General features: G+C 43.7%; 1 protein-coding gene across 4 annotated transcripts in view; it reads right to left on the bottom strand.

The window, feature by feature from the left end:
* Positions 1-25002, bottom strand: part of APBA2 (amyloid beta precursor protein binding family A member 2) — a 284562-nt gene that overhangs the window by 121190 nt on the left and 138370 nt on the right. For all 4 annotated transcript variants that reach the window (XM_029066265.2, XM_029066267.2, XM_039912036.1 and 1 more), the window contains one exon: positions 21576-21631. The gene's annotated coding sequence lies outside the window, so the exon portion shown is untranslated. The remainder of the gene's footprint in view (positions 1-21575; positions 21632-25002) is intronic.

The raw sequence follows: 25002 nt of genomic DNA, 5'->3' as shown, positions 1-25002 counted from the left end.
TATCAAGTTTCCCTGATATTCTACCCAATAAATCTCTACTATCAGCTTTCCGCTTTGTACTATACTAAATATACAATTCCCCCTCCTCTGTACTATATTTTCCAAACACATGAAAACATAATGCCCTACCAGCCCCTTTGGCTAAGGGTTCTTTTCTTTTAACCTTTTCCATGAATTATATCCTATTTCCTACATACTAATTTTTCTTTACCCTCCCCTCTGAATTCTCTCACTGGCTTTAACACACTGGGTAGGTGAACAGATACTTTGTTATTCTACTGAATATCTGACTTTGCTTTGGGCATTATTGGCTTAGCACCAAAACATCATCTGTCTTGGATCTACGAGCTGGTGTTGCTGAATAACAAATAGAAAACATAAAGTTAATTGACAGTTTCTCCCTAGCAGTGATGTCCAATGACATTAGATCAGAAAATATCAAGGACCTTACCCTTTGGTTCAGAAGGAGAAGGCTTTGGTACCTTTAAGAGATGGAATACAGATTGCTCTTCCCTTTCATCGTTTAACTCAAACCGCAGGGAATGGCATAAAGTGATTTCAGGAGAGTAAGAAAGGATAAAGGAGGGAGGGTTTCCTGATGATATTTCTAAGGAGAACAGACATCCAGTTAATTCCCTTAAATTAAAGGGTGAACAGGATAAGTCTGTTTTAACCCAGAAAACTCATACACCATCCCAATAGCAAAGATAGTAATAATATTCGTTAAGCATTTATTATGTGGCAAGCACTGCTCTACGTGTTTGGGTAGATAGTCATCAGGTTGGACTTAGTCCCTGTCTCACATGGGGCTCACAGTCTTAATCTTCATGAGGAGCGGAGGGAACTGAGGCTCAGAGAAGTTAAGTGGCTGCCCAAGGTCACACAGCAGACAAGTGGCAGATCTGAGATTAGAACCCAGCTCCTCTGCCTCCCAGGCCAGTGGTCTTTCCATAAAGGTCATGCTGCTTCTCCAATATCATGTTTTCCTCCCACTGGTTTTACAAGACGTGCCGGTAGGGGAGAAACTGGGCTCTCTCATAGACTTTCCGATCTGACACTTTTGTCTGTTTCAAAAGGGAGAAAGACCAGAAATTGCTCTTCAATTGACACGGGAGGGAGATATTTAAGAATAAAAATTAAACTACTGTTCAGACCAATAAACTCCCATTTAGCCTAGCGGGATGGGACATTTCTTTTGGACAGCTAGTCATGCAATTAACTCATAAGATTTGAGAGCCAGGGTTTAGGTCAAGTATTTAAAATGCCCAATATCCTGCCCTCTTAGATTGTGAGCCCCATGTCGGGTCGGAGCTGTGTCCGACCAGATTATCTTGTTTTTACCTCAGTGCTTAGTACAGTGCTTGTCTTATAGTTAGCGCTTAAATGCAGGGAAGCAGCATAACCTAGTGGAAAGAGCATGGGTCGGGGATTCAGAAGCCCAAGGTTCTAATCCCGACTCTGCCGCTTGTCTCATGTGTGACCTGGGGTGAGTCACTTCACTTCTCTGGGCCTGAGTGACCTCATCTGTAAAATGGGAATTAAGATGGTGAGTCCTACGGGGGACAACCTGATTACTTTGAATCTACCCCAGTGCTTAGAACAGTGCTTGGCACATAGTAAGTGCTTAATACCATCATTATTATTATTCTCCATGCCTGAGTTACTTTTAACAGTAGAATGGGGATTCACACCGTGAGCCCCATGTGATCCAACCAGATTAGCTTGTATCTATCCCGGTGCTCAGTACACTGTGTGGAACAGAGTAAGTGCTTAATACCATAAAAAAAAACCACTGTTATTCTTCTGGAGGAGGAGCAATTCACACGCTGTCTCATTGAAACATCTCAATAACATGAATACTCTAATAGCACTAATTTAGAAGCAGCATAGCATAGTGGATAGAGGATGGGCCTGGGAGTCAGAAGCTCCACCCCCTATGTGACCTCGGGCAAGTCACTTTATTTCTCTGGGATACAGTCACCTCACGTGTAAAATGGGGATTGAGACTCTGAGCCCCACCTAGGACAGGGGTTTTGTCCAACTCAATTTGCTTGGCTTCAGTAATATTTCATTACCATCATTAGAAATATGAGGTCTGGGAACCAATTCCATCTGCACATAGAGAGTTAAGGGCCCCAGAAGGTTAAGATGATCTCAGGTCTTTTTCTCGACAGCCTTTATGTATTGAACATATGATTAGTATTATGATTAGGATTATTATTTTGTCTGTTAAGAGCTTACTCTGTATCAAGCACTGGCCTAAACACTGGGGTAGATACAAGTTAAGCAGGTTGGGGACAGCTCCTGCCCCACAAGGGGCTCACAATCTAAGTAATAATAATAACGTTGGTATTTGTTAAGCGCTTACTATGTGCCAAGGACTGTTCTAACCGCTGGGCTAGATACAGGGTAATCGGGTTGTCCCACGTGAGGCTCACAGTTAATCCCCATTTTACAGATGAGGTAACTGAGGCACAGAGAAGTGAAGTGACTTGCCCACGGTCACACAGCTGACAAGTGGCGGAGCCGGGAGTCGAACCCACGACCTCTGACTCCGAAGCCCAGGCTCTTTCCACTAAGCCACGGAAGGAGAACAGGTATTAAATCCCTATTTCGCAGATGAGGAAACTGAGGCCCAAAGCATTGACTTGCCCAAGGGCACACAGCAAACAATTGGCAGAGCCAGGATTAGAACCCTGGTTCTCAGACTTCCAGGCCCAAGCTCTTTCCACCAGCTCATGCTGCTTCCCTAAGGAGCCAGCATATTGAATCGTCTTTTTATGAATCACAGTGAAGATACAGCCTCCTCAGATACCACCTAGAAAGCAATTCGGGCTTCCATGAGAGGCATGATCACTTGTTATGCGCCCGGCAAAATGAGGTGCTCCGTCCAGACTCAATTAATTTCACAAGAGCACATAAATCAATAGAAAATAAAGTCACTTCTAAGGAGTGGTCATACCACTTGCCCTCCAAAGCATCCAAATGAGATGTCCGCAAGGAAAGTTAGCATTTAAAAGAGAACAAACACTTATGAACGGGGGGCAAAAAAAAGAGAGTCACCTTTAACTGGCTTTGAAATAACAGCTACTGAAGGAACGGGGAAAAGGTAGAAGGAGTAGTTTTCTCAATAAGGGTTACAATCTCACAGTGATAGGTGGTTGAATGCTTACTAGGTGCCGAGCACTGTACTAAGCGCTGGGGTAGATAATAAAACTCCGAGATAATCAAACTCCACATGGGGCTCACGGTCTAAGTAGGAGGAAGAACAGGTATTGAACGTCCACTTTGCCGATGAAGGAACTGAGGCACAGAGAAATGAAATGACTTATCCAAGGTCGCAGGGCAGTTAAGCGGCAGAGCTGGAATCAGAACCCGGGTCCTCTTTTCTGTGTTTTTTCCATTAGGCCACAGTGGCATTTCAGCACACTTGATACAGTTATGTGAGCCCACTGTTGGGCAGGGATTGTCTCTATCTGATGCCGAATTGCACATTCCAAGCGCTTAGTACAGTGCTCTGCACAGAGTGAGTGCTCGATAAATACGATTGAATGAATGAATGTAAAACACTGTTGTACTTGCTATTCTGTGTCAAGAGAATAGGCGACTGTCTACCTCAGATAATGTCTGGATCGCTAATATAAAGGCATTTACGGAGAAGCAGCGTGGCTCAGTGGAAAGAGCCCGGGCTTGGGAGTCAGAGGTCATGGGTTCGAAAGCCAGCTCCGCCGCTTGTCAGCTGTGTGACCTTGGGCAAGTCACTTCACTTCACGGTGCCTCAGTTACCTCATCTGTAAAATGGGGATGAAGAATGTGAGCCCCGCGTGGGACAAACTGATTAGCTTGCATCTACCCCAGCGCTTAGAACAGTGCTTGGCAGATAGTAAGCGCTTAACAAATACCAACATCATTTACAGGTAATAGTTTGCATGATTTTAGTTTTCCCTCCTGAATCTGCCAACGAGACCTCATTTAGCTCTGTCGACCGGCTTTGTTTCTCCCTTTAGGGAGTATGAAGGTCTCTGCTTCCTTGCCTGGGTTTACAGCCTCTTGTTTCCATGCCAAGACAATTTCTCCCAAGGAGGTCACACAAAGGGTGAGCTGCTCGTGCTACATTTGTGCAAGGTACCTGAATTGGAATCAAGAGCTTTGGAATGACTATGTTGGCAAGAGATTTGGAATTAGCTATCTTACCAGTTGAACGTTTATTTTGGTATGACTATCGTGTATTCTCCCAAGCGTTCAGTACAGCGCTCTGCACACGGCGCTCAATAAATACGATCGAATGAAAGAGCGTTCTCTTAATTTGCTTTACGTTTTCGGAAGGAGCACTGGGAGATGGAGGGCAAGTTAAATGCAAACTACAGCACCGCTATCTCTCTGGCTGCTCATTCTCAGTCTCTTTCACGGGCTCCTCCTCTGCATCCCACCCCCTTACAGTGGGGGTCCCTCACGGTTCAGCTCTGGGTCCCCTTCTATTCTCCATCTACACCCACTCCCCTGGAGAACTCATTCGCTCCCATGTCTTCAACGACCACCTACCTCTATTGAGATACCCAAATCTAATAATAATGTTAATAATAACGTTGGTATTTGTTAAGCGCTTACTATGTGCAGAGCACTGTTCTAAGCACGGGGGGAGATACAGGGGAATCAGGTTGGCCCACGTGGGGCTCACAGTCTTCATCCCCATTTTACAGATGAGGGAACTGAGGCACCGAGAAGTGAAGTGACTTGCCCACAGTCACACAGCTGACAAGTGGCAGAGCCGGGATTCAAACCCATGACCTCTGACTCCCAAGCCCGGGCTCTTTCCACTGAGTCACGCTGCTTCTCAGCCCTTCTACATTCTACATCTACATGGAGATGCTTCTACATCTCCAGCCCTTATCTCTCTCCCTCTCGGCCATCTTGCGTCTCTTCCTGCCTTGAAGACATCTCTACTTGGATTGTCCTGCCATCACCTCAACCCGAACATGTCCAAAATAGAACTTCTTATCTTTCCACCCAAACCCTGTCCTCCCTGTGACTTTCTCATCCCTGTAAGATGGTACTACCATCCTTCCTGTCTCAGAAGCCGGTAGCCTCGGTGCTATCCTTGACTCTTCCCTCTCATTCGACCTACATATTCAATCCATCACTAAATGCTGTCGGTTCTGCCTTCACGACATCGCTAAGATCTTCCCTTTCCTCTCCAGCAAAGCTGCATTTAGTCCGCCTTGCCCAGATCCTCCCCCAGGCCTGAAACTCCCTCCCCCTTCATGTCCTACAGACCGCCACCCTCCCCATCTTCAAAGCCTTAATAAAATCACATTTCTATGATTTTCGCTGTCTGTTAGTCCTGGGTAACTACTTCCCTGCCCTGGGCCATCGGAGGCAGAGATGTGCACAGAAAAAGGAAATTCTTGCCATCAAAATAGAGAAACTGTGTGGCTTATTAGAAAGAGCCCGGGCCTACAAGTCAGCTTACTTGGGTTCCAACCCCAGCTCTGCTTTGTCTCTGCTGTGTGACCTTGGGCAAATCACTTCACCTCTCTCAGTTCCCTCGACTGCAAAATGGGGAATCAAAACCTGTTCACTCTCCTACGTAGTCCGTGAGTCCCACATGGGGTCCGAGTATCTTGGATCAACCCCAGTGATTAGAACGGTGCCTGGCACAATTACTATTAGTAATAGTTCGACACCTTAAACTGCCCCCACCAAAATAATGCCTCAACCCCCAAGAACGACAAATCTCCGAGGCACCCCTGCCACTGGGGCAATGGAGGTCATCACCCTCACAGCCTTCTGAGTTGGACTCCCAGAGATGCTCATCTCAGGTCTCTGACAGGACCTGAAGGCTTCCAATCGGAACTGATGAGACCACAGATAGAGAAGCAGCGTGGCCAAGTGGATAGAGCACGGGCCTGGGAGTCAGAAGGATCTGAGTTCTAATCCCAGCTCTGCCACTCGTCTGCTGTGTGACCTTGGACAAGTCATTTCACTTCCTCTTTGCCTCAGTTGCTTAGTCTCTAAAATGGGGATTAAGACTATGAGCCCTATGTGAGACGAAGACTGTGCCCAACCTGATTTGCTTAACACACACCACAATTATTATTATTACTACAATTACTGATGATGGTTTTCTACCTATCAGCTCTTTGAATTCTGTCCTGGCCCAATCTCACCCCCTAAAATCCATGCTCCATTTACAGCCTGTTGTTCAAAATGAAGAACTGGCAACTCTGCCCCTCCAGGTCCAAGGTTACCCAGAGTCTGGAGGGAATCTATTTATTCATTCAATCGTTTGTACTGAGCGATTACTTTGTGCAAAGCTCTGTACTACGTGCATGGGAGAGTACAATATAACGATAGACACATTCCCTGCATAAATCAAACCTTTCACCCTTTGCTATTCCCAAGGGAGAGCTTCCAGTGGTCTGAATCTGACAAACCATCTCCTTGCCCACGTCTTACCCCTGGTCTGGAACTCCCTCCTCCTTCACATCCAAAAGACCACGACTTTCCCCATCTGCAAAGCCTTATTAAAATCTCATCTCCAAGAGATCTTTCCTTACTCAGCCCTCATTTCCCCTATCCCCTCTCCCTTTCAGCTCACTCTTGCACTTGAATTTATTCCCTTTATTCACCCCACCCTCAGCCCCACAGCACTTAAGTACATATCTGTAATTTATTTTAATGTCTATCTTCCATTCTAGACTGGAAGCTGGTTGGGGGCAGGGAACATGTCTACCAATTCTGTTATATTGTACTCTCCCATGCACTTAGTACAGTGCTCTGCCCATAATACTCAATAAATACGATTGACTAATATTCCAATTTGGCAAATGCTTGCTAAATCCACTCTGAGGCATACTTTTCTTTTTCATTCCCCTGTAAAGATTCCCCCGCTCATCAAAAAGGATTCCTATTTTTTTACTTTTGCTTTTTTTTTTCTTTTTAGGTCTGGTATATCAATCTCTCCCAAACCACAAATAATCCAAGCATAAATTCACCCTCTTGATAGACCTGTCTGATCAACACTTCTTCCTTTGTCTCTGACTGGTAGGGATAGCTCACTTAAAATTAAAATCTCATCCATTTTCCTAATATAAATGATGCCAGTGTTCCTCATGACTCCTCTTCCTCATGAGGAACATATATTATCACAAGAAGCGATAGGGAGAAAGGTAGAGACTGTTACTTTTTCCTTTGCAGGGCTATTGATCTCTTCATGACGGGGAAAAAACCCCCAAAAACCTAGAGTTAGGGTCCAATTTCTAGTTTCAAACAGAGAATGGCAAGAGATGTTTATATCTATCACACACTACGTTCTTTTAGGTGTCGGGCACTGAGTGACTTAACATCTTCTTCATTCATCAACTTCACCTCATCTAGATGAATAATAATTACGGTATTTGTTAGTTTAACAAAATGGCTTTGTATAATGAGAGCATCCTGTTCTACTCTCTAAGCAAATCTGAGCCAATTTCTAGTACTGTATTCACAGAAGAGATCAATTGGAACATGAGGCAAAAGATAGGCTCTTTCTTCCAGTACATCGTAGATTTCTGCTCTGAGAGGGTCGGGATGGAGACTGCATCTGTTCTTCTGAAGAAGCTTTGAATACAAATTTCTCAACATAGAATTTTGCTGGCTTATACCCCCTACTTTTCTCATTAATCCTTGGGACTAACAATTACCCCCTTCCCACTAACAAACTCCTCCACTATAATTTCCAACCTTGAACAAAATGGTAGATAGCTTTATTTTACATTTACTCGAAACACCCAAGAAATAGAAAGTTTGACTTCAAGCATCCGGAGAAAGACATCAGTTCTGGGTACCCGTGATGGCAGAATGACACTTCCTCGAAGAAGATGAACTGTGCAGTATTTTCTTTCTGAAAGCTGTGAAACTTTCAAGGAAGAGGGAGAACTGGACTCAGTCAATATTTATTGAGCATCTCTGTGCAGAACACTCTACTAAGCTCTTGGGTAAATGCAACAGAATTAAAAGATATGATGCTCACCCTCAAGGAGTTTGCGACCTAGCGGGGGAGAGATACCCTTGAAATAAATTTCCATTAGGAGGAGGTAATAGAATATATAGAGAAATAATTCAGGGGAGTTTCAGTCCATGTTTTCTCGCTCCAGTGGTTGCCCATCCAGCTTCCCATCAACCACAAGCTTCTTACCAGTGACTTTTAAACACTCAATCACCTTTCCACCTCCTTTCTTACCTTCCTGATTTCCTACTACAGCCCAGCATGCTCACTGCATTCCTCTAGTGCCAACCTACACACTGTACCTAGATCTCATGTATCTCACCAACAACAACTAACTCACATCCTGCCTCTGGCCTGCAACTGTCTTCCCCTTCAATATATCATCCAAATGTATTGAGCATTTACCATGTGCAGAGCACTACACTAAGCACTTGGAAGAGAAGCAACATAGTCTAGTGAAAAGAGCCCGGACCTGGGAGTCAGAGGACTTGGGCTCTAATCCTGGTTCTGCCATGTGTCTTCTGGGTGCCCTTGGTCAAGTCATTTAGCTTCTCTGTACCTCAGTTATCTCATCTTTAAAATGGGGATTCAATCCTACTCCCGCCTACTTAGACTGTGAGCCTCATGGGGATCAGGGACTGTTTCCAACCTGATCTATCAGGTATCTATCCCGGCACTTAGAACAGTGCTTGGCATGTAGTAAGCAATTACATACCATAATAATTATTACTATTACAATATAACAAAGTTGGCATGAACATTCCCCGCCCCCAATGAGTTTACAGTGAAGGGGGGAGACAGATATTAATATAAATTATGGATCTGTACATAAATGCTGTAAGGCTGAGGGAAGGGTGAATAAAGGGTGTAAATTCAAGTGCAAGGACGATGCAGAAGGGAGTGGGAGAAGAAGAAATGAGGGCTTAGTCAGGGAAGGCCTCTTGGAGGAAATATGTTTTTAATAAAACTTTGAAGGTGTAGAGAGTGATTATCTGTTGGATATGAAGAGGGAGGGCATTGAAGGTGTAGAGAGCGATTATCTGTTGGATATGAAGAGGGAGGGCATTCCAGGAGAGGGGCAGGATGTGGGCAAGGTGTCAGCAGTGAGCTAGACGAGATCGAGGTACAGGAAGTAGTTTGGCAATAGAGGAACCAAGTGTCCAGGCTGGGTTGTAGTAGGAGAGTAGTGAGGTGAGGTAGGAAGGGATAAGGTGATTGAATGCTTTAAAGCTGATGGTAAGCAGTTTGTTTGATATGGAGGTGGACGGGCATCCACTGGAGGTTCTTGAGGAGTAGGGAAATAAAGCCTGATCTTCATATTCAGCAGACCACCACTCTCCCCACCTTCAACATCTTATTAAAACCCTATCTTCTCCAAGAGGCCTTCCCCTACTGAGCTTTCATTTCCCCCACTGCCTCTCCCTTCTGTGTTCCTCTTGTACTTGGATCTGTACCCTTTAAGCACTTGATAGTCAGCCCACACTCAGACCCACAGCACTTATGTACAGATCCATAATTTATTTTAATGTCTGTCTCTCTCTAGACTGTGAGCGCCTTGTGGACAGAGAACGTCTACCAACTCTGTTATACCGTACTCTCCTAAGGGCTTAGTACCGCACACATTAAGTGCTGGATAAATATGATTGAAGTGCTTAGGTGGCACAGAAGTGACAAAGTGTCATTTGTGGGGAAGGACATAGGCTGGGGACATGACAAGTTAAATGGGGAAAGCCTCCTGGGGAAGATGTGATTTCAGAACGGTTTTGAAGATGGAGGGAACACTAGTTAGAGAAGCAGCGTGGCTCAGTGGAAAGAGCACGGGCTTTGGAGACAGAGATCATGGGTTCGAATCCCGGCTCTGCCACTTGTCGGCTGTGTGACTGTGGGCAAGTCACTTAACTTCTCTGTGCCTCAGTTACCTCATCTGTAAAAATGGGGATTAAGACTGTGAGCCCCACATGGGACAACCTGATTCCCTTGTGTCTACCCCAGCGCTTAGAACAGTGCTTGGCACATAGTAAGCGCTTAACAAATGCCAACATCATTATTATTATTATTAGTCTGACGGATGTGAACTGGGAGGAAATTCCAGGCAAAAGGGTGGGAATTAAGAGGAGGTCACTGAGAGGAGAAAGGGGACTGAGGCACAATGATTAAGTTAACTTAAAAGGAGTGAGCTGAAGTGGAGTGAGATAAATCAGAGAAAAAAACTTACTGAGTGCCCTAAAACTGATAATGAGGAGTTTCCGCTTGATGGGGAGAGGAATGGGAGAGTTTTGAGGAGTGGGGAGATGTTGGCCCGTCGAGATTTTGAGCAAAATGATCCCGTGTGAGAGAGGGACTGGAGGATGAATGATCGACAAGGAAGCCGACGGAATGGTCGGGCTGGGTTAGAACAAGGTCAGGGACCAAGTGGTGGCAGATGGATGGAGAGGAAGGGGTGGATTCTGGAAGTGTTGTGGAGGAAGAGCCAAGAGGATTTGGCAGGGCTGTGATCTGCATGACAATACTGTTAGTCAGTCATATCTATGGAGCACTTACTGTGTGCAGAGCAACCTACTAAGCACTGAGGACAACAGAACAATGAACAGACACAATCCCTGCCCATAAGGAGCTTACAGTATGGGGGGGGGGGGGGGAGACAGACATTAATATAAATTGCAAATTAATGAATTGTTGCTCGCTTCCAAGATTGACTGGATGCCCTATTGAGTCTATCAACCTCAAGGTGAAGGGGAAGATTCCTCTCGTACATGGCGCTGCCTCCCCCTCCTCCTCATCATAAAACATAATCCCTTAGTGCCCCCCCCAACTCCCATTGGCTTTCCTCCCCTTGGAGAATTTACAGTCTCGCTCACTCCAGTACTAAGATTAGGCAATCATCCGTACTGAAGCTTTCAAATATTTGGGAATTAAACAAACTCTGGCTTATACAAATTACCAGTTATTTCATTACGAGAAAACTGAGGCACAAAGAAGCAACTTGCTCCTTGCTTCTCTCTCACCATGCCTCAACTAGCAATCCCACTCCCATCACCACCACCACGCACGGCGCTGGAGAGGATTGAAGGCAGGGTGGGAGGAGGAAGCACCCTGAAAAGCAAAGACCCTCCCTTTCCTTCCCCATTCTAGGTGACAGAGTGACGGCATTGAAACAGAATACTTATCTGGGAGTAGTATTCTGATTTTTGGACTCATTGTTGATTCCATATTTCATCGGTCAGCTCTGCATGTGCGTTTCTCCAATTGACAAATGTAAAGTCCAATGCTTAACTGACAGGTCCTAGTAGAAATAGTTGCTTCAGCTAACATTTTTCATCCTCCTAACTAGCTTTCCATAGAGCTGTCATTTCAGAAGGCATTCAGAACAATATATTTCCTTGTTCCAATTTACTCTTGTAATAGGGTAATTGTGCTGTGGGGTTTTCTCCATCTCTTGTGTGCTTTGTTCTTTCATCAATGACAAAGAGTTCTAACATGGTTTTACCCTGCCCTTAATGTTACAAATAGTAAGCATTTTGTACATGTGTTTCCTTTATTTGGAAATTACAGACAAACCTTTCTCCTGGAGTTCTTCTCGTGTTTGTAATCTTATAATCAATAAATAGAACAACAAAACGATTTTCAGCTATCCAATTCCAGATTAATGAACGCCTAAATATCCAGTAAAAAAACAACAACCCATCAACATCTGGCCTGAAAAAAATAAAAAGAAATGACAACTCATCCATAGCCACTTAGCTACTGACCAGACTAGCAGGGAAAGATCCATGTCTAAATGGAAAACCTTGCTTCAAATGGATCCATTCTCTGGCATCATCATTATCAATGGTATTTACTGCGCTCTGACTTTGTGCAGAGCACTGAACAAAGTGCTTGGGAGAATAATGCAGAGAGTGGGTCGACATGTCCCCTACCCCCTACAGTCTAGACGGGGAGACAGGCATTAATATAATTGCTCATAATTCATTCACTAGTCAAAGATTCTTGCCAACAAAATCATCTCATCCTGCTTTGTCAGAAGGAGTTTACTACACACTTCACTACAACTGGTGGCCGGTTGCTAACTCACTATAATTAGCTCTCAATTACAGATAATTATGTTTTCACCCCTTCCACTGGTAAAACTCTAAAACTTCTGGCTTGACTAATAGCAGGTCCTAACCAAAAGAGAAATGCGGAGAAACAACTTTTCCACTAGGGAATTAGTGCTCACCCACCATTAATTCCATTTTTGTTTCGGCTGGAGCCAAGAGAGGCGTGAACACGTCAAGGGTATCATAATTAACCAGAAGAGTGCTAGGTGGGATATCAGATTTCCTACTGGAAGGCAGGTGCTTTTATGCTTTCCCAATTGATTAGTACAGTGCTCTGCACAGTGTAAGCACTCAATACCACTGATTAGGGATTAATAATGAAAAAGTAGCATGGCCTAATGGATAGAGCAATGGCCTGGAAGTGTTCTGCACACAGTAAGCTCTCAATAAATACAATTGAATGAATGCATGGAAGTCAGAAGGACATGGGTTCTAATCCATGAATTACAGATAAGCAGTGTGGCTCAGTGGAAAGAGCCCGGGCTTGGGAGTCAGAGGTCATGGGTTCAAATCCTGGCTCAGCCACTTTTCAGCTGTGTGAGTTTGGGCAAGTCACTTCACTTCTCTGGGCCTCAGTTACCCCTTCTGTAAAATGGGGATTAAGACTGTGATCCCCACGTGGGACAATCTGATCACCTTGTATCCTCCCCAGTGCTTAGAACAGTGCTTTGCACATAGTAAGCGCTTAAATGCCATCATCATGATGATTCTCTGGGCCTCAGTTACCTCATCTTTAAATTGGGGATTAAGATTGTGAGCCCCACGTGGGACGGGGACTGTGTCCAACATGATTATCTTGTATCTAGCCCAGTGCTTAATACAGTGGCTGGCACATAGTAAGTGCTTAAATACCATTTTAAAGAAAAGGACAGAGGGGAAAAGGGAATAGATCAGGAAGCCCATGATTCCCAGCTGGCTGCCTTGGGTAAACACGAGAACTTGTGTAAAAATACAGGCAGGCAGACTCTTCTGGGTCTACTCGATTTCATTAAGTAACACAGCAAGGAACCCCAGCTTTGTTGTGATGGCAGTGATAACATAATTTAATAAGCACAGCTTGCATTCTTCCTCCCATCTCCACACCTTTGTCTCCTGCAAATATAGGGAGCTCCCGTTTTATCCGCCAGGCTCTAACTGCTTACCAAATCCTGCTCACCAAATTCTCCTTTTAATTCTTAAATTTTCACAAGTAGAAGTAAGCAGCAACTTAAGGTATCATCCAACCCGACACTTTTCTTGCTCAGTTACCAAACATTCACTTATTCACTTGCATTTATTACGTGCTTACTATGTGCAGAGCACTGTACTAAGCGCTTGGAATGTACAATTTGGCAACAGATAGAGACAATCCCTGCCCAACAACGGGCATGACACTTTTCTTAAAAACAAAACTGGTATTTGTTAAGCACTTACTCTGTGCCAGGCACTGTTTTAAGCACTAGGGTACATATACGGTTGGACAGAGAATCAGGTCTTCTGATTCTCGGGCCTGAGCTCTTTCCACTAGGCCACGCTGCTTCTCATTAGGGGCAATCTGGACACTTACAAGATTGCGTTACAAAAGAAAAACCGCAAACCGATTGGAGTATTCTGCTTCTTGCCTTTCCTAGTTTGCTCCCTACCTACTGATCACTCGGGCTCTTCCACTCTCTAATTGCTTCGCTTTCATCCTCTTTCTCCTCTTCCACCTTCCCAGTTTTTCTTTACTGTACCCTTTTCTTCCCCTCTCCATGCCCCTCTCTCCTTTCTTTGCCTCCCCAAGCCTCTCACATTCCATCCTCTCCTCTCTCCGCTGCCATCAATTTCCATCCACCCTGCTTCAAGGAGTCTTGGTCTCTAGAAACATTACAGTAATCTTTAGCACCGGTTAAATATAAGAAAACCACAGGGGACATATTCTCTATCTCTCATGGGGCTCACAATTTAAGGGTCATGGAAATCAAAGGTCTTTTATTTTACTTAATAAGGAAACTGAGGCCTAGAGAAATTAAGTTCCTTTCCCAAAGTAAGGGGAGGCTAACTGGCAGAGCTGAGACTAAAACCCAGGTCTCCTGGATTTTTCCATTAGGTTAGGCTGCCTCTTTCTCCCAGTCTTCCTTGTAAGTGTAGTGCTAGAGTTGCATGCAAATTCCACATAACCAACACAGGACATCACAATTATTATCATTATTATTAGCAAGCAAACTAAGAATTCTTACACAAGCAAATCTACTCTTTGGTGGAAAGATTGGAGCAGTCTGTATGTATTTATGGCATTTATTAAGTGCTTACTATGGGCCAGACACTATACTAAACACTGGGGTTCTAGTGGAAGGAGCACAGGACCGGGAGTCAGAAGCCCTGGGTGCTACTGAAGGCCTCCAAGAGGCCTTTCTTGACTAACCCCCATTTCCTCTTTTCCCTCTCTCTTCCGTGTCGTCCTTATTTGCTCCCTTTATTCACCCCTCCCTCAGCTCCATAGCACTTATGTACATACCCTTTATTTATTAAATCCCTGACTTTCTCATCACTGTAGATGGCACCACCATCCTTCCCGTCGCACAAGCCCGTAACCTTGGCATTATCCTTGACTCCTCTCTTACACTCCACCCACATATTCAATCCGTCACCAAATCCTGTCGGTCCCACCTTCACAACATCGCTAAAATCTGCCCTTTTCTCTCCATCCATCCAGCTACCCCGTGAATACAATCACTCATCCTATTACTGCATCAAGCCTCCTTGCTGACCTCCCAACCTCCTGCCTCTCCCCAATCCAGTCCGCACTTCACTCCGCTGCCTGGATTATCTTTCTACAAAGTTAGGGACACGTCATCCGCTCCTCAAAAATCTCCAGTGATTGCCCATCCATCTCTGTATCAAACAAAAACTCCTCACCTTTGGCTTTAAAGCACTCCAACACCTTGCCCCCTCCTTCCTCGCCTCGCTTCTCTCCTTCTACAACCCAGCCTGCACACGTCACCCCTCTGGTGCTACCCTTCTCACTGTGCCTCCATCTCGACAGTCTCACTGCCTGCCCCATGGCCCACGTCCTGCCTCTGGCCTGGAAGACCCTCCCACCTCAAATCTGACAGACACTCTTCTCCCCTTCAAAGGCTTGTTGAAGTCACATCTCCTCCAAGAGGCCTTCCCCGACTAAGCGTCACTTTTCCTCACCTCTCACTCCCTCCTGTGTCACCCTGACTTGCTCCCTTTGCTCTCCCCTCTCCCAGCCCTACAGCACTTATCTATAGCTCTGTAATTTTACTTGTTTGTATTGATGTCTGTCTCCCCCACTAGACTTTGAGCTCATTGTGGGCAGGGAACGTCACAGTTTATTGTTGTATTGTATTTCCCCAAGCACTTAGTACAGTGCTCTGCACACAGTAAGCGCTCAATAAATAGTATTGATTGATTTGCACATGCTATATATCTTCCCGTCATTGCTCTGCTCTCTCTAACCTCCACGCAACAGTTTCTGTGTTAAATACTTAAATTAAAACAATTTAAATTGCTTATTAGTTAATTAAACAATTAAACCATTTAAAGGTACACCATCGCAACAAGTAGCGTAAAACCATGAAATCTGAAAACAAGGAAAAGTTTGAGGATTTACAACTTAGATAACCCAATATGCCTTTATTCATTCAATTGTATTTTTTCAGTGCTAACTTTGTGCAGAGCACTGTACTAAGCACTTGGGAGAGTACAATGTAAACAATAAACAGATACATTCCCTGTCCACAGAGTTTACTGTCTAAAGGAGCTTACGATCTGGGCGTCATGCCATTTATGACTGTTGGTTTTTTTTTTTAAGCCCTTGTCCTCTTGTTCCCAAGTCCCAAGGTTTGGAAGGGGAATCCTGCTCACAGGGATCTGAGAGAGGAATGCAAAGTCTCTAGAACAAAATAGGGGAGATCACCAGGGTCACTTTTTAGGTTCTATAAAGGATTTCTGTACCAGGTTCTTTAGGAAGCACAATGACAGTGCCTAATGGAAAGACCACGGGCTGTGGACTCAGAGGTACTGGGTTCTAATCCCATCTCGACCATCTGCTTTCTGTGTGATCTTGGGCAGGCCACTTAATTCCTCTGTGACTCAGTCCCTCATCTGTAAAATAAGCAGTGTGGCTTAGTGACAAGAGCACGAGCTTGGGAGTCGGAGGACATGGGTATTAATTGCGGCTCTGCCACTTGTCTGCTGTATGATCTTGGGCAAGCCACTTAACTTCTCTGTGCCTCAGTTACCTCCTCTGTAAAATGGGGATTAAGACTGTGAGCCTCACGTGGGCCAACTCGGTTACCTTGTATCTACCCCAGTGCTTGAACAGTCCTTGGGATGAAGTAAGCACTTAACAAAAACTGTCATTTATTATTGTTATTAAAATTGGGATTCAATACCTGTTCTTTCTCCTATTTAGTCAGTTAGCCACATGTGGAGACAAAGATTATGTAAGATCTAATAATAAATAATAACAATTATAATTATTATAACAAGAATAATAACTGTTCTAAGCGCTGGGGTAAACACAGGGGAATCAGGTTGTCCCACGTGGGGCTCACAGTCTTAATCCCCATTTTACAGATGAGGGAACTGAGGCACAGAGAAGTTAAGTGACTTGCCCACAGTCACACAGCTGACAAGTGGCGGAGCTGGGATTCGAACTCATGAGCCCTGACTCCAAAGCCCGTGCTCTTTCCACTGCGCCACGCTGCTTCATATGTGCCAGATACTGTACTAAGCGTTGGAATGGCTATAAGCACATTGGGTTGGACACAATCCCTGTCTCATGTAGGGCTCGCAGTCTCAATCTCCATTTTACAGATGAGGCAACTGAGGCCTAGAGAAGTGAAGTGACTTGCCCAAGGTCACACAGCAGACAAGTGGTGGAGCTAGGATTAGAGCCCATGACCTTCTGACTCCCAGGCCCATGCTCTATGCACTATGGTGTCTGACCCAGAGTTGGGCTCTTAAACTCTGAAATCATTACGTTACTGTTATAACACACATTCATTCATTTAATCATATTTATTGAGGGCTTATTGTGTGCAAAGCACTGTACTAAGCATTTGGTAGAGTACGGTATAACAACAGACACATTCCTGCCCACAGTGAGCTCGCAGTCTTGAAACGACTGTCTATTCTTTCTGGGGTGGAAAAAGCACATCTGGTATCCTAGTGCTATCAATGGGCCACCTTCACAGAGGAAAAAAAAAAAAAACGAGTCCCTTCAACAGGACCCCAATTTGCAACTTGAAGACCTATCTTCTGGAAGAAACTAAATGGCTTAATTAGGAACCCTGGATACCTAGCCAAATGGTAAAGGTGAAAATACTTTTCTCCCCTTGCAGAGTCCAGTGAATCACGTTATTTGTGAAATCGCTTTGTGGTTTATTTTGCATCCTGTTCAATACCGCATGGAAAATAGAAGATTGGGTGCTGTGAGTTTCTTTGATGAACATAGCCACAAACATCTCCAGGACAATTTTTCTTTTCTCTAAGGAAAGAAACTTGCCTCTTCTCAGAGGGGTTGTGAAGCGTAGAGTTGAGAGCAGTCAAGTTACACACGCAGCAGCTCATATCCTCCATTTTATTGGCAAAGTCAATTGGAATGAACTAAGAACACTATGTAGCCTCAATTTTTAATTGAATTTATGGTTGAAAAAAAGTGGCTGGGGTTTTTGACCTCTCTCCTCTGCCCTATTGCATTTTACCCTGCCTTCAGGCCATCTCTCCTTGGAAGTCTTGCTGACACCTCACACTAAACATGTCCAAAACAGAACTCTTTCCCTCCCTACCCGATTTCCAACCCGATTCGCTTTTAATAATAATCATAATAATGTTGGTATTTGTTAAGCGCTTACTTTGTGCAGAGCACTGTTCTAAGTGCTGGGGGAGATACAGGGTAATCAGATCGTCCCACGTGAGGTTCACAGTTAATCCCCATTTTACAGATGAGGTCACTGAGGCCCAGAGAAGTGAAGTGACTTGCCCACAGTCACACAGCTGACAAGTGGCAGAGCCGGGAGTCGAATCCATGACCTCTGACTCCAAAGCCCAGGCTCTTTCCACTGAGCCACACTGCTTTTTATCCACCCAGAGTTTAGTACAGTGTTTGGCACATAGTAAGTGCTTAAATACCACAGTTATTATTATTATTACTTAAACTTTATTTTCCCTTTTTTGGTTAAGCAACTCTTTTCCTTTTTGTGGAACCTAGTGGTCAGTTAACTGACAAAAAATGAGATTCTGAAAAAACAGATCTTGGGATTTTCTTTATGACTGCAGGATTATTTGGATTTTGTTTGGTTTGTTCATTTTATATCTAACCCAGCACTTAGTACAGTGTTTAGCACATCATAAGTGTATTTTGAATGCCATAAATAATTGTGTTCATCACTATAATTAAACCAAACAATTTCAGTGACACTGTGACCGATATTAACACCTCTCTTCTTTCGGTCAAGGTCCATTAACAGACTGAAAAAAATCTTCAGAATGTGGGGCTCTTGTCTGTAGCTACAAAGGTTTATGAATGTTTCACTTAATGATAAAGGCACTCCAACGCCCTTCAAAATATGAGTGTGGAGGAAGCCATCTAAATGTGTCAACAAAGATTAACAGGTAACCTATTACACAGTGCTGATATCAAGTATTAGAGAAAACCCAAGGGTAGGATTGATAACAACTTGGTAAATGACCTGGTATTGTTTTACAAAATAAAACGGAACTGTTTCAAAGCTTTAGTCAACAAAAAATTGACCCAAACACCAAGAGTGTTTAAGGGTTTATTGAGTGTCAAAATCAAATTAAAGAGCAATAGCATCTGTCCTTGTTGTAATATTGATTTTTACCAAAGATGTGGTTAAAAAGGATGCTTCTAACCGAGAACGCTAATTAAATTGTGCAGCTAGCTATTCCCACTAATAACGTCCTTTAAAGTTAACATTTTTCAAATTCAATCCTTAAAACAATACTATTCCCACACCCATAGGCACTCAAAGCATGTAAGCTAGTTGATGAATGAGTGAAATAGCTTTTTTTTTTTTAAAAAAAAAAGGCATTTGTTAAGTGCTTTCTATGTGCCAGGCAAGGTAGTAAGCACTGGGATAGATGCAAATAATCAGGTTGGACATATTCTCTGCCCCACATGGGGCTCACAGTCTTATTCTCCATTTTCCAGTGATGTAACTGAGGCACAGAGAAGTGAATTGACTTGCCAAAGGTCATACAGCAGGCAGGTGGCAGAGCCGGGATTAGAAACCACAACCTGACTCCTAGGACCACGCTCTACTCACTTAGTCATGCCTCCCTAAACCCTCCATAAGGCATTCCTTGATCAATGTCCACGTTATGCTAATCAGTGTTATTTATTGAGCGCTTATTTTGTGCAGAGCACTCAACAAAGCACTTGGGAGAGTCCACTATGACAGAGTTGGCAGACAGGTTCCCAGCCCAGAAGGGACTTAGAACCTAGATTTATGGATCTGTACATAAGGGCTGTGGGTGGGGGTTTATATTAAATATTTAAAGGGTTCAAATCCAAATTTAAGGGGGGTGAAGAAGGGAGAGAGTGTAGAGGAAATCAGGGCTAAGTTGGGGAGGGTCTCTTGGAGGAGACTTTAAGGAGGATTTAAAGATGGGGAGAGTGGTGAGCTATCGGATATGAAGGGGGAGGGAGTTCCAGGTCAGAGGCAGGATGTGGGCAAGGGGTTGGCAGTGATAAAGACGAGATTGAAGTACAGTGAAACACTAGATATTCTAGACAGGCTTGGCACTGCTAATTTTCCCAAAGTACTTATTACCAGCGTTGAGCACCCACTAGGAGAAAAGCACTGTTCTAAGCACCTGGGAGAACTCAGTAGAAATAAATCACACACTCACTGTTCTCTGGGAGTTTACAATCTAATGGAATGGACAGATTAAATGATTTACAAGTAGGTGGGAAAGGAAGAAGAAGAAGGATAACAAAGGATGGAGTACACACGTGCCAGAGTGAAATAGCTAAGTTAATACACAAATATACAAATTTAAACAAATGTATAGGTGTGTAAGTGCTGAAGATAGAAATGAAATATTTAGATTCTAAACTTCTTGTAGGTAAGGAACCTGTCTATCGGACACTGCTGTATTATACTCTCCCAAGCACTTAGTATGGTGCTTTGCAAAAGGTAAGCAAAGATCTTTGATAATAACAGTAATAATTATGGTACTTGTTAAGCATTTTCTATTTGCCAAGCTCTGTTCTAAGTGCTGGAGTTGTACATATTAATCAGGTTGGACACAATCCCTGTCCCACGTTGGGTTCACACTGTTAATCCCCATTTTTTTACAGACGAGGTAACTGAGGCACAGAAGTGAAGTGATTTGCCCAAGGTCCCACAACAGCCACCTGGCAGAGCTGGGATTAGAACCCATGACCTTCTGACTCCCAGGCCCATGCCTGATTGATTCAAAGGGCGGTAGCGTACGTACGTACATGGCGCGTCATCAGTCTGTTTCATCCGATCAATGTTATTTATTGAGCACTTACTGAGTGCAGAGCACTGTGTTAAGCACTTGGGAAAGTACAGGTTAATACAGACGGTACATACATGATCCCTGCCCACAAGAAGCTTGCAGTCTACAGGGGGAGACAGATATTAAAATCCATTACAGATGGAGGAAAACGGCAGCGTGTAAGGATACGAATGTAATTGCTGCAGGGTTGAGTGTGGGTTGCATATCAAGTGCTTAAGTGGTACAGATCGGAGCCCAAAAGTAAACAGAAGGGAGGGCAGGGAGGGGGAAGGCGGGTTTAGCCAGGGAAAGCCTTCTATGTAACCTTGGCAAGAACGCTTAGAACTTCTGTGCTTAGAACAGTGCTTGGCACGTAGTCACGGCTGAATAAACACCATCGTGACCTAACTTCTCTGTGCCGCCGTTTCCTCATCTGTAAATCGATTTCAGTACCTGTCCTCCCTCCCTCTTAGAATGTGAGAAGAAACTGTCTTTTACTACCCTTTTATAAAAGTTTCTTAACTTAAGCCTCATCACTGTCCGTTGAGGTAACTCCAAAAAACAAAGCAGTGACAGAAGAGCACAGTACATGTATTAGACCCAACTCTCCAAGACCGGACAATTCTGACAACTGGTATGGTCTGGACAATTCTGAGAAGCAGTGTTGCCTAATGGATAGAGCATGGGCCTGAGAGTCAGAAAGACCTGGGTTTTCATCCCTATTTTCCCACTTCTCTGCTGTGTGACCTTGGGCAAGTCACTTCACTTCTTTGTGTCTCAGTTACCTCATCTGTAAATTGGGGATTAAGACTGTGAGCCCCGTGTAGGACAGGGACTGTGTCCAACCCGATTATTTTGTATCTACCCGGTGCTTGGAACAGTGCCTAGAACATAGTAAGTGCTTAAGAAGTAGTATTAAATATTCTCAATTTTCATGAGATAGTAAACATTGTTAAATATTGATTCTAAAGAAAAACCATGGTATTAAAGACACCTTGTTTTTTTTTCCTTACCTATAGTTCAGTTGTTTAGTGATAGCCTGGAAAAAATCTGCTGGAGAGTAGTCCTCCTAAAAAAAAAAAAAAGAAAAGAAAGATTTTAAAAATCAAGAAGCAAATGAATTCAGATGTTATTTTTATTATTCAAAATTTAAATGTATTGTTCTCAATTACATATATTTAAACTTCATAATTCATCTTAAACTTAGGTATGCGCATACACATATTCTTGCTTTACACATATCATTTGCTCAGAAGCCCCCAAATCACACTGGATTTACTGGCAGAAGCAGTATGGTCTAGTGGAAAAAGCTCAGGCATGGGAATCAGAGGACCTGGGTTCTAATTCTGGCTCTGCTACTCCCCTGCTGTGTCACCTGGGGCAAGTAACAACTTCTCTGGGCTTCTATTTTCCCATCTGCTAAATGGGAATTAAATGCTTGTTCTCCCTCCTACTTTGACCGTAAATCCCATTTATTTATGCAATTTACATTAATGTTTGTCTCCCTCAAATCTGTTGGCTCGTTATGGGCAGGGAATATGTCATTTATTATTGTATTCTACTCTCCCAAGGACTTAGTACAGTGCTCTGCACACAGTAAGCACTCAATAAATATGATTGAATGAATGAATTGGGAACAGGGACTCTGCCCAACCTGATTATCTTGTATCTATCCCGGTGATTAGTATACAGATAGACACATTGAAAGTGTGTAACCAATACCACAGTTATTATTAAAATTATTAACAGGTAATAAGTGAAAAAGATTTCTCTAAGCAGCATACAATACTGTTTTAAAAACAGAATATTTGCCAATAGGGCAATGTGCCTTTAGGAATTAACAAATATCTTCAATGAAACTGTTTTATGATCCTTTTTGAATCCCACCTCCCTATAAAACTTAGATTTGGGCACCTTCAGTTTTTTAACTCTGAATTTTGAAGTACAGTGCAAGAATAAAGTTAGCTAGTGTTTTGGCATAACATCTTTGGAAGAACTAGGCTACCCATAGCCTATCTGTTTTTTGGTTGTTTTTTTTAAGATGAGAATATGTTCTTTGAACCCTTAATATCCATTGCCAATCCAGTCTAAGAGTCTTGAATTCACAGAACTAAGAAAAATTATTCTTGGGGAAATAAAACAAAGAAGAGAGGAACTCTTTAGCACTGCTCTTTGAAATGTGTTTCCTCGGTGTAATCTCAATCTAGAGAGCTCCCAAATAAACTCTAACAATGACTTTGGGTGAAAGAATAGATTTAGAAGTGGACTTTGGTAATTAAAGCAACCTCAATGCCTGGAGCACTCCTTGTGATTTGTAACATGCACTTTACAAGGACATCAAGTGGAGGAAAGAGTGCTTAGCACTCTTCTGTTATTTCCACATCCACTTATCCATCTGCAAATTATTTCAGCGTCTGTCTCCGCTGCTAATTCCAACCACCTTGAGACCCAGGATCAAGTCTAACTCTACTATAGTCTCCTAAGTGCTTAGTACAGTACTTGTGCATTTATTGAGGGCTTATTGTGTGCAAAGCAATGTACTAAGCGCTTCGGAGAGTACACTATAACAGACACATTCTCTGCCCACAGAGAGCAGACTAAAGGGGGAGACAGATATGAGCATAAATACATTAGAAATATGGATATAAGTGCTGGGGGGGCTGGCAGTGGGGGGTGAGTCTGAAGTTGGTGGGTGGGAGGGAACCAGAGTCATCGAGAGTCGGTGATGTAAGGGAGCGTGAGGGGTTTGGGCCTCAGGATGATCAGGGAGGCACCTGGGAAAACACACTAGGATCAGCCAAACTCAGATCGCTTCTTATCATTTATTATCATGATACTTGTTATGCGCTTACTATGGGCCGAGCACCTTTCTAAGCACTGGGGTAGATGCAAGCTAATCAGGTTGGACACAGTCTATGTACCACATGGGACTCCCCGTCTTAATCCCCATTTTACAGATGAGGGAACTGAGGCCCAGAGAAGTGAAATGATTTGCCCAAGGTCACACAGCGGACAACTGGCGCGGCCAGGAATAGAACTCAAGTCCTTCTGATTTCCCAGATCGGGCTCTCTCTACTTAGCCATGCTGCTTCTTTACAGTGGTATCTGGGACATTCATTCTTTCCGTCATATTTATTGAGTGCTTATTGTGTGCAGAGCATTGTACTAAGCGCTTGGGAAAGTACAATACAACAATAACCGTGACATTTCCTGCCCACAACGAGCTTACATCTAGAGTGGGGGACATCATAAGGTTACGCTGTGTACCTGGCATAGCACACATGTAGTCACATGCATCTCTTTGTCTAGAATTCATGAGGTCCATCAGTGGCTGCCCTAAACCAGACACTGATGAAAGAATCTGCCTCTAATAATAATAATCATGGTATTTATTAAACCTCTACTACGTGCCAGGCACTGTTCTAATGGCTGGGGTAGATACAAGATAAAGTATCTGTCCTACATAGGGCTCACTGTCTTAATTCCCAATTTTCAGATGAGGTAAAAGGCCCAGAGAAGTGAAGTGACTTGCTCTAGTGGTGGGGTCAGATTAGAACTCATGACCTCCTCAATCCAGGCCCGTGCTCTATCCACTAGGCCGTGCTGCTTCTCATCACTAGCCAGCCCAAAACCCTCCAGCATCACCAGAGAGTTGGTAAATTTTTGACCTCAGATTATAGCAGGGGAAACAGACATCATCCCTCTTCCCTTTTTTTTTTTTTTGATGGTATTTAAGTGCTTATAGACTGTAAGCTCGTGGACAGGGAATATGTCTGTTTATTGTTACACTGTACTCTTCCAAGCACACAGTACAGTGCTCTGCACACAGTAAGTGCTCAATAAATCCCACTGAGTAGCTGACTACTGAGCCCTGAGGTAGATATAAGCTAATCAGGTTGGACACATTCCATGGAGATCACAGTCTTAATCTCCATTTTACACATGAGGTAACTGAGGCACATAAACTCACCCTCTAGGCTGTAAGCTCGTTGTGGGCAGGTTATGTGTTTGTTTATTGTTAGATTGTACTCTCCCAAGGCCTTAGCACAGTGTTCTGCACACAGTAAGCGCTCGGTAAATACAATTGAGGGCCGGACTGATAAGTGACTTGTCACGCAGCGGACGAGTGGTGGTACCGATATTTGAACCGAGGTCCTTGTGACTCCCAGGCCCATCTGCTCTAACCATTAGGCCACGCTGCTGCTTCCTGATCATTATGTCAGACCCACCACCTACCTGCCAGGAATAGACAGAAATTACCTTCAAATCTTAAACCGGTGTCCTGAAAGACACCATCTTTTAGATAGCCTGGAATTCTCCGTTAACAACGTTCAATAAATACTACCACCATGGTTATAATCTTCTGCAACAAACCCACATCTTAGACATTTTGGAAGAGCTTCCAAAAAGCCTTTATAGACCTCAGCAATCCATCCTCAT

The sequence above is a fragment of the Ornithorhynchus anatinus genome, chromosome 5, assembly GCF_004115215.2.
Source record: "Ornithorhynchus anatinus isolate Pmale09 chromosome 5, mOrnAna1.pri.v4, whole genome shotgun sequence".
NCBI classification, from domain to species: domain Eukaryota; kingdom Metazoa; phylum Chordata; class Mammalia; order Monotremata; family Ornithorhynchidae; genus Ornithorhynchus; species Ornithorhynchus anatinus.
Note: the sequence above shows the minus strand (reverse complement) of the source record. Positions and strands in the feature narration are given on the sequence as shown.